Source organism: Ovis aries, chromosome 7, assembly GCF_016772045.2.
Source record: "Ovis aries strain OAR_USU_Benz2616 breed Rambouillet chromosome 7, ARS-UI_Ramb_v3.0, whole genome shotgun sequence".
Lineage (NCBI taxonomy): Eukaryota > Metazoa > Chordata > Mammalia > Artiodactyla > Bovidae > Ovis > Ovis aries.
In genome coordinates, this window is record NC_056060.1 from 60,322,500 (window position 1) to 60,336,309 (window position 13,810).

Genomic DNA, 13,810 nt, shown 5'->3' on the forward strand with positions numbered 1-13,810 from the left:
TTTCTAAAACACACATAGTTTCTGGATTGTCTCTCTGATTTATTTTCAGAACAATCCAAAATTATTAGAAAGGTAAATATGTGGATGAAATCGTTTAGTTCTCCCTCCAAAAGAACTACCTTTACTATGCTTTGACTTTACACTTTCAGTTTATATACAAGTTTTCCACATAAAGCAATGTTCAGCTTATACAATCCACTCTATGCTTGCTATGAGGTTGTTTTACTGAAGATTTGCCTAACGCATTCTGTACTATTTCTTATTTGACATACCTCTGAAAGCATTTCTTTCACGACCAATTTCATGAATTGAAACTCTCATACCCTTCCTTTTAAATCATCTCAAGGTAAGTGGTGTGTCCTCTTCTGCTATACAATGTATATCATGTAGCTGATCACATGTGCCTTTTCCTTTAGTTACCAAGGATGTCAGGGTCAAATTAACAGCTAAAAATGAGTAACTGGATAAGACCTTAAGGCTTTTATAGTTATGTTCTTTATTGACTAGTGCATTTATGTTCTTTCTTTATTGACTACTGCACTTTTCTTGGGAAAAGGCAATGGCACCCCACTCCAGTACTCTTGCCTGGAAAATCCCATGGACGGAGAAGCCCGGTAGGCTGCAGTCCATGGGGTCGCTAAGAGTCGGATACGACTGAGTGACTTCACTTTCACTTTTCACTTTCCTGCATTGGAGAAGGAAACGGCAACCCACTCCAGTGTTCTTGCCTGGAGAATCCCAGGGATGGGGGAGCCTGGTGGGCTGCCGTCTGTGGGGTCGCACAGAATCAGACACGGCTGAAGCGACTTAGCAGCAGCAGCAGCACTTTTCTTTGCTCAGATGTTGATGTATTATTTTCTTTCAATTATCTGTTTTAATGTGTGCCTGCATCCAAATGTTCTTATGGAATCAGAAATGGAGTAAATAAATTAAAAAACAAGTAAATAAGCAAATTTATTTCTCTACTTTTTGGCAAAAAATGTTGAGTATTGGGTGAATATATATGGTTGTCAAATAAGCTTGTTTTTAACAAGGTACTAAAATATAGAAAAATGATTATCTAGTTAGCTATGAAGAGAAAAATGTAATTTATTATGCTTATTAAGCTAACAGAAGAAAATTTCTCTTTAACTATAGATCAGCTTTATTTCAAAACATATTGTTTCCCCATTTCTCCTTCTATTCTTCTAAATAGTGTCTTTTGTATGACTAGGACTTTTTCTTATGTCAGAGAGCAGATTTATTAATTATCTATCTTGTCAGAAGGTGTGGTAACTATAGAAATGTAAAGAATATGACATCCCCGCTCTAATGAATATATTTGAGAATGAAGGTGTCACTAAGGAACTGGAAGCAAAAATTTTCTCTAACAAGACAGGATTCTTTTCAGAGGAAAATTTTGTTACTGTGAATGCTTGTCACCCTGGTTTCAGCTGACTGCTTGCTCTCAAGTTTTCTATAGTGGGATCCTCTCTTGACCTTATTACCATGTTACCTTCAGCTTTTCATGGAAATCTATATCTTGTCTGGCTGAAGTTTGTTCAGTCTTTCTGAGTTAAAACGTTTGAAAGTAGCTCTGCTTTTTTTTTTTTAAGTTGCCATTTATTCAAATATTGGATACTACAACTTTCAAATGCCAAACTTAAAAAAATGTATTGAGGACAAATGTAAATTACCTTTTTGTTATAAATGTTAAATATCAACCCAATGCTTACTTAGCTTTAGATGGTATTAGATAATTAATTATGTCCAAAAGTCACCTGTTTGTTTTTAAAAAATACATTCTTATTTGGATTGTCACTTTTAGGTACCTATGGCTTATTTTCTACATAAACAGTTTCAATCTTTTTGGAAGGTTAAGACTGCTTTTGAAATTTCAATAGGAAATCTATGTCCTCATACACTTGCAGATAATTTTGCTTACAATTCGTGGCATTCATGGACTCTTGGAAGTCCATTTTTATAAATCCCAAAGTAATACAAGGAGTGATTTTTAAATTTCTGCTATAAATAAATGGTCTGTGGTCTCATTCTCAGTTTTGCAACCAAGTACTGATTGTCTTAAAGTTCTGTATTTTTTAAACTGCCCTATTAATTTTCAATTTTCTTTCCTTGGAGTTCTTCCTCCAGGTCATCTTACCATCTGATCTCTAGAGAGTAGTCAATGCTGAATATGCTGAAATAAGATTAAAGAGTATTGTAATAGGATGATTAAATTTGATTAGAAAACGACTGTGGGATTTTTGTCAACAGTGAAGAAATTATCTAAGTAAGTGGAATCATAAGTGAATTGAGCATGATGATACTTCAGTATAGATAATGATCTACTGCTGGTCTATTTAATGAGTCCCATTGAAAATGAGATGGTATGTTTTGCTGGTAAACTGCTCTGTAAAGAAAAATGCACTAAATGTGTCAGTTCAGAGTGAACTTTTTAAATGAAGTTTCATTTAACTGGTTTCAATTTAACTGCCCATAAGCCTTAAATCATTTCATATAAACTGCACTTCAAGTCTTTTTTATATTTACTGTTGAATCTTAACGAATATGATAAGGTACCTTGGGCACAATGAATGTGTGATCCATAACCACAGTATAATGTTTAATTGGCTCAAGTTATCTTGCTGGGTTAAAGAAACAGAGAAATAGAATCAGTTTATTCTGCTATAGTGTATGTTTCTGTAATATGCATCAATTAATTGACAAATAGGGATGCCAAGAGAATGTGAAAATCAAGGTTTATACAAGATTTTCCCTAAAACATTAGTGTTTTGACTACTTGGTAAAGGAATTTAATGCTAAATCTATTAACACAGCTAATGCAATAAGCTTGAAGGAAAGCAATCCTATACACACTACCCATTCACTCCTTCTTCTTCCTCTTTGCTCAGTTCACCCATATGCTCTGTCTTGAACACACAGAGTGATTTCCTGATCTTTGTGCATTTGCCCTTGTTTTCATAATTTACCCTTTCCTTATGCTTTTTCATCATTCTCTCTTAACTAAAAAAATTTTGGTCAAGTTCTAGATATATTTTAGTTTCTATTTTTAACTGTGCTCGTATTTTCATTAGGTTTCTAAATGTTTTTGTAGTGTTTTTGGGAAGTTGCATGAGTTTTACATGGATTTTTCTCCAACATGATATTTTTTTCCTAAATTTTGCCAATTGTTTTTTCACTGAATAAACTTTATTTTGTAGATTAGTTTTAGGATTATATAAAATCAATCAGAAAGTACTGAAAGTTCCTCTATATCTCTTTTGCCCTTACTCCACAGTTTCATCTGGTATTAACATCTTGCATTAGTGTGGTACATTTATTACAGTTGATGAACCAATACTGACACATTATTACTAAGGTCCATAGTTTACATTAGCGTTAACTTTTGTGTTGTACAGTTCTACATGTTTCACCAAATGCATGTCGTGTATCCAGCATTATAATATCTTAAAAAAATAGTTTCATTTCCCTAAATAACTCCTTGAGCTCCATTTACTCATTCTCCTCCTTTCCCTAACCCACCAGGTTAACCCTTGGAAACCATTGTCTCTATTGCTTTGTCTCCAGAATGTGTGTATGGAGTCATACAGACTCTGTTACCTTTTTCAGACTGGCTTTTTTTCATTTAACAATAAGCATTTAACTTTCTTTCATGATGTTTCATGGCTGGGTAGCTCATTTCTTTTTATCACTTAACATTCCATTGGATGGATATACCATAGTTTGTTTAGCCATTCACCTACTGAAGGACATCTTAGTTGCTTTCAATTTTTGGAAATTAAAAGTAAAGGTGTTTTAAACATCACTTGTACGTTTTTGTATGAACATAATTTTCCAACTCATTTTGGTAAATAACTAAGTGTGTGATTTCTGGATTGTATATGGTAAGGGCATGTTTAGCTTTGTAAAAAGTTAACATGCTGTCTTTCAAAGTAGGTCTATCATTTTATGTTTCTACCAGCAATAAAGTAAAATTCCTGTTGCTTGACATTCCTCATCAGCATTTGGTATTGTCAGTGTTTTGGATTTTAGCATCCTAATGGCTATGCAGTGATATCTCGGTGCCATTTTCATTTTCAATTCTCTTATGACAAAAGATGTTGAATATCTTATGCTGATTTTCCATTTGTATATCTTCTTTGATGAGATGTCTGTTCAGATAGTTTCTGACTTTTTAACTTGGTAGTTTGTTTTCTTATCATTGAGTTTTAAGAGTTCTTTGTATAGTTTGGAAATATGGCCTTTACTAGATATATGTTTTGCAAAGATTTTATCCTTATCTGAGTCTGTCTTTTCATTTTCTTAAGTTGCCAGGTATTTTTAAGAATGATTTTATAGAACATGAGTTTTTGTGTTCAGAAATGCATGCATTGTTAAATAAGAAACACTTGTATACTTGATATCAGATTTGTAAAACCAAGGTAGCCAAACTGAACTCACATCTCTCATAAGTAAAGCTAAACTGAATGAGTATTCAGTAAGACTGAAAAAGCCTGTGATACTACGTAAAAGTTGGTATAAAATAAGTTGAAGCTAGTGGCTATGTATAAAACAATACTTAAAACTATGACAATTTTAAGGAGAAAGTATAAAGCTAATGGTTTGAGAATTAAATATTTTTTACATGGTATTCTCTATACACAGTAATCCTTATATAACTATTCCAAGACTTTAGATGATGCTCAAAGCAATAAACATTCGGGAAGAATAAAGTCTGAGTTTTCAGAAAAGTTTTGGACAGAATGTCAATCCTGGGACTGTCAGAACATCTGTCCTCACAGTACTACCATGCATCCTTAGTAATATGAAGGAAACTCTGGGGAACTCAGAATTGAGATTTGTTAATGGAGCAAAAAGTATGAAATAAATTACAAATTTCTTTTTTTTTTAATACACTTAGACTTATTTAGAGGTGGAGGGATTCCTGTCTCTAATGGACACAATGAATGAATGAACAAATAAACATAGTTATTCTCTCCTTTGTTTTGGGATATCTCACAACATATACTAAACAGCTTAGACATTGTGCCAAGTATTATTTATTGATACTCAGCATTATTCTCACCCTTCTGAGCTCCCTTGTATGAGACATTTCTCACACTCTGCTAATTCTAACCTAAATTCTACTTATGAGAAGCTCAGATATAAAATTTAAAGGAAGGGACAGAGAAACCACTAGTCTCAGCAACTAGGTATCAGCAAATGGCAGATAAGATGTTATACCAGCAGCTTCAGGGCATAAGGAAGTTCTGAGACTTACCTGCTGCTACATGAAACAAAGATAATTAGTGGCGGTTCCCATGATTCCTGCCCTGCTTAATTTTTCAAACCCTAGCAATAGTTCCTGGACCTTTGCTCCATCAATCGCACAAATTATTGTGTAAACCTCCCTGTCTTTGTGCATTAGATCCTACATGAAATGCCTACAGCTGGATCAAAAGCTTTTATTTCTTTTCCTGACTGAGTACTGAATAAAGAAAGAAGTAAAATCATGGAAATATACCTAATCAACTCTGTTTATATACATCAATATGTTTACAGTTATGCATATAGACATATATATTTTTAACATGTTTAAACAGTTTGTGAGTTGAAATATGACATGAAATCACTTCAGCCTACCAGTCTGTAATACACCATGAAAAATATATACATCTGTATACTACTAAAAAAGTATTGTTTCTAACAGAGTAAGCTCTTATGCAGCTATAAGCAAAAGTATCACCCTTGTTATAAAGGGTTGCAAAAGGGTAGAATTTTTGGATTATGTTCCATTTCATGAAACTGTGGTAATAGAAACCCAATGCAAGGCCTAAAGGGAATGGAGGTTCTTTTTCTCCCCAAGCAAGAAGTTTTTATATAGGCACTCTAGGGCTTATACGCTGGCTCTGTGAGGCCCTATTTTTGTATATAGGAATACAAAAATAGGTCCTAGGTTTGTATATAGGCAGTCTAGGGCTTATCCACTGGCTCTGTGAGGTCAGGCTCCTATTTTTTTCTGATTTGCCATCTTTAGCTGGTGGCTCTTGTCCTCAAACCTGTTACCTCATGGTTTTAGAGGGATACTCCACCATCTAGCCTCACAGGAAAGCAGGGGGGCAAAGAACTTATTAGGAAAGCTTCTTCTAGCAATCCAAGCGTATTTATCCTTACAACTTCTTAGAGTTGTGTCCTATGACCACTCCCAGTATTTTAGTTGGGCATATTGCTACTAGACAAATTGTGGTTCTGTCGTTAAAAAAAAAAAGGAGGGAGACTGGATATCAGGCAGGAAACTTGTACTGTTCTACAGTAGACAGCAAAGGAACAAAAAAAAAACCAGTGTAAAGGATGTCCTCAAGAAAGAGAAAAATATAAAGCTGTGTTTGTGTGACCACACTGTAGACTACTGAAGCAAATTGGTTTTTACAAAAAAACTTTTTGACTATCAGGATTAAGTTTAGCTGTGCTTAACAGTAAGACTCCAAATAGTAGCATATTAATCAGGATAGAGGATTTCCTCCAACTGAGAACAAGCTTGAGATAGGACTATGAAGGTTGTTTGTGGTGGCTTCATGGTGTCATCAGAGACCCTAATTCTATTTTCCTGTTCTAGCAACGTCAGTCCTTAGCTTTCAGTCATAAGCTCACTTCACGGTTCATCATGGTTGCCAGTGCTACAGACATCGTTTGTCCATTCCAAGCAGCAGCCAGAGGAGACTAGAGAGGACAAAAGTGCCACTCTTCCAGTTAGGTCAGTCCCTTCTAAGGAACCTCCTCCTCAGTCCTCACAACATTCCTGCTCATATTCTAATAGCCAGACAATAGATGCGTGGCCACGCACAGTGGCAAGTGAAGCTAGGACATTTGGACTTCTGTATTCACAATCATCTTAAATAAATTTCTATTATCAAATAAGAGGAATATGGATTATATTAGTTATTAAGTCTATCATTACCATTTACAGCAGCAGTCCCCAACCTTTTTGGCATCTGGGACAATTTTTCACGAACAGGGGAGGGAGGGGGTGGTTCGGGTGGTAATGTGAGTGATGGGGTGGGGCAGATGAAGCTTTAGTCCCTCACATGCACTCACTTCCTGCTGTGGGGCTGGGTTCCTACCAGGCTCTCTGACTTGGACTGCTATCTGTCCGAGTGTCTGGAGTTGGTACCCCTGATTTATAGGATTATATTCAAATATGCATGACAGTGTGTGGATTAGACCTTATTAGTCAACACTCTAAGAAATGTATTGTCCCTTCTAAATGTGGTAACTAAACATTGAGAAGACTCTTGAGAGTCCCTTGGACTGCAAGGAGATCCAACCAGTCCATTCTGAAGGAGATCAGCCCTGGGATTTCTTTGGAAGGAATGATGCTAAAGCTGAAACTCCAGTACTTTGGCCACCTCATGTGAAGAGTTGACTCACTGGAAAAAATTCTGATGCTGGGAGGGATTGAGGGCAGGAGGAGAAGGAGACGACAGAGGATGAGATGGCTGGATGGCATCACTGACTCGATGGACGTGAGTCTGAGTGAACTCCGGGAGTTGGTGTTGGACAGGGAGGCCTGGCGTGCTACAATTCATGGGGTCGCAAAGAGTCAGACACCACTGAGCGACTGAACTGAACTGAAACATTGAGAATGACCTTGCTAAAAAGGGCAATTAAATTAAAAACAATGTTTGCTACACAATAATCATTTTCATGAATACTCCTTGAGCTAGAATACCAAATTTGGAATAGTTAAAAATATTACCACATGGTATCATGGCTTTGGACAGAGGAAACCTAATTCATGAACTTACTACCTGAGAGGAGGGGGTAGCTATGCCTATAGGAAGGAAAGTAGGGCAGAACATTTAGAAATTTGCTCTTCTGATCTTTCTTTTAATGGAGTTACTGGAATGAGATTGAGGAAAAGACATGGTGATTTAAGGAATTAGAAAGAAACCAACATGACATTGTAAAGCAATTTTCCTCCAAAACAAAAAGACAATGAAAAAAAATTGAGACTCAAGTAAGTACCCAGGAATTAAAGGAGTGTTTAATCTTCAAAGGAGAAAACTGTCCCAATATTGCTTACAAAAATCAAAAGTAAATCTGTTAATGGGCAATGATCCTAGCATTGTAAAGTGGAAAAATGAAACAATTATTAAAGGAATTCAAGCAACAATGTTGGTATTACCTGAATTATTTGAATAATTGAAGTGAAAGTGGAATTCCTGCCCGGATTATTCAGATAATTGACTTAATTCTAAACTTCTCTTAACTAGTAGAGAACTTTCTTAAGTATGTAATTTTAATATGATAAATGCTAAAAATGACTCCTAAGTTACACAGAGTAATAGGAGAAGAAGGGAAGAAAAAGAAAGAAAAAGAGTAAGTAGTTAATTGTCAGAATAAATCTATTCTTTCAAGTGATAATAACCAATATCCACTTTTTCATCACAGAATGAGCTTCTATGGTGAAAAAGTGAACTATATATGTATTTCACATATAACCTGCAATATTTTTTAGTTATAAATTCCTTTCTTAGTTTCAGTTTTCTAAAGTTGGGAAACAGTGGCTTCAAATTCAGCCATTTAGTTTTGTAAAGCCAAGTAAACTGACTTTAAAAACATACCATTTCTTTGACTTCATATTCTTGGTCTTTGCCTTCAGTACTTAAAGCCAAATTAAAAGAATGCTAGTGGCTACTCCATTCTCTTCTTTGGTAGCAGAACCATAGGCAATGAGCCCAGTTGCCAACCTCCCTTACAGATGGGTGTGTTGTGTTGTTACCGAGTCCAAGCTCGCTCTGCTTGCCACAGGATAGGTGTTGAGGCAAGGAAGAGACTTTAATCAGGGAGCCGGCAGATCAACCAGATGGCAGGCTAGTGCCTCAAAATAACCATCTTCTTGGGGTCTGGATGCCAGGTTGTTTTATAGATGAGAGAGAAAGAAGCAATGAGGAACTAAAGTCAAAAGCAGAATAGAGAGGGAGATGCAGTGGGGAAGTAAAGTGAAAGAGTCCTCAGTCTTGCAAAACATCTCCAAGGGAATGTCCAGCCTTGAGAAAATGTCAGCCTTCAGGAGAAAAGGAAAGATATACCCATTTGAATGCAGAGTTCCAAAGAATAGCAAGGAGAGACAAGAAAGCCTTCCTCAGTGATCAATGCAAAAAAAAAAAAAAGAGGAAAATAATAAAATGGGAAAGGCTAGAGATCTCTTCAAGAAAATCAGAGATACCAAAGGAACATTTCATGCAAAGATGGGCACAATAAAGGAAAGAAATGGTATGGACCCAACAGAAGCAGAAGATATTAAGAAGAAGTGGCAATGATACACAAAAGAATGATACAAAAAAGATCTCCATAACCCAGATAATCACAATGGTGTGATCACTCACCTAGAGCCAGACATCTTGGAATGTAAAGTCAAGTGGGCCTTAGGAAGCATCACTACGAAACAAAGGTAGTGGAGGTGATGGTATTCCAGTTGAGCTATTTCAAATTCTAAAAGATGATGCTGTGAAAATGCTGCACTCAATATACCAGCAAATTTGAAAAACTCAGCAGTGGCCACAGGACTGGAAAAGGTCAGTTTTCATTCCAATCCCAAAGAAAGGCAATGCCAAAGAATGTTCAAACTACCACCCACTTGCCCTCATTTCACACGCTAGCAAAGTAATGCTCAAAATTCTCCCTCCAAGCCAGGCTTAAACAGTAGACGAACCGTGAACTTCCAGATGTTCAAACTGGTTTTAGAAAAAGCAGATGAACCAGAGATCAAATTACCAACATCCACTGGATCATAGAAAAAGCAATATATTTCCAGAAAAACATCTACTTCTGCTTTACTGACTATGCCAAAGCCTTTGACTCTATGGATCACAACAAACTGTGGAAAATTCTTAAAGAGATTTCCTGACCACCTGACCTGCCTCCTGAGAAACCTACATGCAGGTCAGGAAGCAACAGTTAGAACTGGACATGGAACAACAGACTGGTTCCAAATGGGGAAGGGAGTATATCAAGGCTGTATATTGTCACCCTGCTTATTTAACTTATATGCAGAGAACATCATGCAAAATGCCAGACTGGTTGAAGCACAAGCTGAAATCAAGACTGCCGGGAGAAATATCAATAACCTCAGATATGCAGATGACACCACACTTAACGGCAGAAAGCAAAGAAGAACTAAAGAGCTTCTTGATGAAAGTGAAAGAGGAGAGTGAACAAGTTGGCTTAAAACTCAACATTCAGAAAACGAAGATCATGGCATCTGTTTCCATCACTTCATGGCAAATAGATGGGGAAACAATGGAAACAGTGACAGACTTTATTTTCTTGGGCTCCAAAATCACTGCAGATGGTGACTGCAGCCATGAAATTAAAAGACACTTGCTCCTTGGAAGAAAAACCATGACCAACCTAGACAGCATGTTAAAAAGTAGAGACATTAGTTTGCCAACAAAGGTCTCTCTAGTCAAAGCTATGGTTTTTCCAGTAGTCATGTAAGGATGTGAGAGGTGGACTATAAAGAAAGCTGAGTGCTGAAGAATTGATCCTTTTGAACTGTGATGTTGGAGAAGATTCTTGAGAGTCCCTTGGACTGCGAGGGTATTCAACCAGTCTATCCTAAAGGAAATCAGTCCTGAATATACATTGGAAGGACTGATGCTGAAGCTGAAACTCCAATACTTTGGCCACCTGATGCGAAGAACTGACTCATTTGGAAAGACCCTGATGCTGGGAAAGATTGAAGGTGCGAGGAGAAGGGGACAACAGAGGATGAAATGGTTGGATGGCATCACTGACTCGATGGACTTGAGTTTGAGCAAGCTCCAGGAATTGGTGATGGACAGGGAAGCCTGGCATGCTGCGGTCCATGGGGTTGCAAAGAGTCGGACATGACTGAGCAACTGAACTGAACCGAATCTCTTCTATTCACAAGAGAGAAGGGACAAACTATCTCTCCGTGAGCTGAACAAAGGCACGTTAGTTTAACAGGGAGGCAGGGTCCTCCAGACAAGCCACTGAGTATGATTATAATAATAAAAGCAAATCAAAGAAACAGTTTCCAACATGGAGTCAGAATTGGCTTCTGCCCTGCAATAATGCGACTAAGTTTTGACCTGTGAATGGGAAGTGTTGTGTGAGACTTCTGAATAGGAGCCTTCTTTTCTGAACAACTTCTTGCCTTCAATCCAGACAAGATGCCTAGATCTCCAGTAGCCAGCTTGGGCCCTAGGGTGACCTTTAAAATGTTTGCCACACACTAGGGTGGTGAAAGGTCAAGAAAGAAGAAAACTGTTCAGTTCAGTTCAGTTCAGTTGCTCAGTTTTGTCCGACTCTTTGCGACCCCATGGACTGCAGCACACCAGGCCTCCCTGTCTATCACCAACTCCTGGAGCTTGCTCAAACTCATGTCCATAGAGTTGGTGATACCATCCAACCATCTCATCCTCTGTCATCTCCTTTTCCTCCTGCCTTCAATCTTTCTCAGAATCAGGGTCTTTTCCAATGAGTCAGTTCTTCGCATCAAGCAGCCAAAGTATTAGAGTTTCAGCTTGAACATCAGTCCTTCCGATGAATATTCAGGACTGATTTCATTTAGGATTGACTGGTTGGATCTCCTTGCAGTCCAAGAGACTCTCAAGAGTCTTCTCCAACACAACAGTTTAAAGGCATCAATTTCTCAGAAGAAACCTGAGTCCATGATAATTGTGGAGCAACTATACCTGCTCTGGGATGCCTTCTTCTACACTATTTTTACTTAAAAGAGTAATAAATTCTATCTTGTTTAAGACACTATTATTTCTAGACTCTGTTACTAACAATGCAATTTCTAAATGATACACAAATTATTAGTTGAAAATATTTTGGAATTTTAGTATTAAATTTCCAGGTATGTGTAATATAATGGTTCTTTCCTTAATCTCCCTCCATCTCCCCCTCTCCTTTTCTGCCACTCTGTTACAAATACATTTCAATTTGTAAGAGAGAAAACTGGGTAGTTATGTGAGGTTGCATCAGTAATGCATTTTGTGCCATTGCAAAGGATGAATTTTGTAGTAGGAATTATGAGAAAGTAAAAGCTAAATCATTACTCAAGATTTTTCAGTATGTGTATATGGACTTAAAAAAATAAGTGTGGAAGGAAAATATAGAAATGGAATGTAACAATAGTATGTTAGCAAATGTGTTTAAAAAATTTTTTTTCACGTTTTGCTAAGGTAAGTAAAATATAATAGCAAGTGAGGGAGGAAAGATCAATCTATAGAGCAGTCAGATGGAATAGTAGTTATTCAACATTTTCTCTTCAGAAGCTGCCCTAGTTCTCTCCATCTTTTGAGATTCAGCTCTTCTGTAAAGTTCTCACGGATCTCCCTATAGAAATTAACCTCTGCCATTTATGCATTTATCAGGACTAGAGTTAAATTACAGCAAGGGAGGTACGTGTCTTAGGTACATCATTTAAAGGATGCCAAAAAGCTCAGTAATCAAGATAAATATTTTAATGAAACATTTTAATTAGCACACTACAGTAATGCAGGCCAGAGTCCTGATTTTGTAAATAAATTTTAAATTATACTTCATATTTGTCCCAATTACAGCACTCAAATAGTGCTTTTTATAAGTGTTCTCCCCTAATAGGGAATAGACTGTATCTAGTTTTGTATTCCTCATGTTCTTACTACTCTGTTTTAAGCATAAAGGCCTCTTAAAAAATATTAAATTGAATTTTTTGAGATTTTGCAAGAATATACAAGAGACTGCAGGTTTGTTTTCATCTTAAATTCAGTAACAGCCAAAGAATAACAGAGAGTGATGGGTGTTTTGAAAGTACTTACAATTCAGTTCTATGAAAACCACTTGACTTTTCTTTGATTAAAACCCTGCTCAGCCTGGAGAGATAGGGAATTGTAATACTACTTTATATTCATATAGCAATTTGCCCTACATAAAGTGCTTTCTTTTAGTCCTCATCTTAATGTTGCTAGGTAGGTATTATTATCCTTACTTATTATGGAAAGATTGAAAAGTTAAGTGACTTGTCCAAGGAGTTACAGGCAGACAGTGGCAGAGCAGGGGTTGTAACCCAGTTTTTGTGTGTCAAAAATCCAATGACTTCTGCTACTCCAAATACTAAATCTTGGGAGAACTGACTGAGGAGAAACAATTCATGCAGTAACAACAGCCTGTGTTGTGTTTTTGAAACAATGTCAGTGGCACCCTAAACAGTAATATTTTACCAAGTGTCCCCATCTGATTAAAATTGTTCTGATTTTCATGTGTGTGCGTTTGATGAAGTAACTCTTCTGGCATAGAACTGGCTGTTTTATGGTATTTTTTAGTTGAAGGGAAAAACCCCTACACATTGAAATGTCAAGGAAACAGGGTAATTGAGGAAATTATGTATTACTTGGGTATTAGTTTCTAACTACAGCTTTACCGCTAATGTGTGCATGATATTTAGCAAAGCATGTAAATCATACATGTTTGCCTCTTTAGGAAAAGAAAGGTTTGGTAAGGTCTTTGAACTTTTCAGCTGAAAAAGGTTATTTCAATGTGAAATATTATTATGGTACTCCCAAGTTAGAAGTTGATTAAGTTTAATGAGTTTCTTTTTCATACTTGGTGGGGGGAGGAAAATCTATGCCTATATTTTAAAACTCCATACGGTAATTAAATTTGTTTGAGAGCCTGTAACTGCTTCAAACAGAATTTCCATCAGCATATAATAAACACAACCAAACCCCCAAATGTTCATTATTGGCTAGTCTAGTAGGTTTCTTAGGAAAAGTATAGATTCTCCTCATTGATTGCTGCCTGGAGAATTAAAACC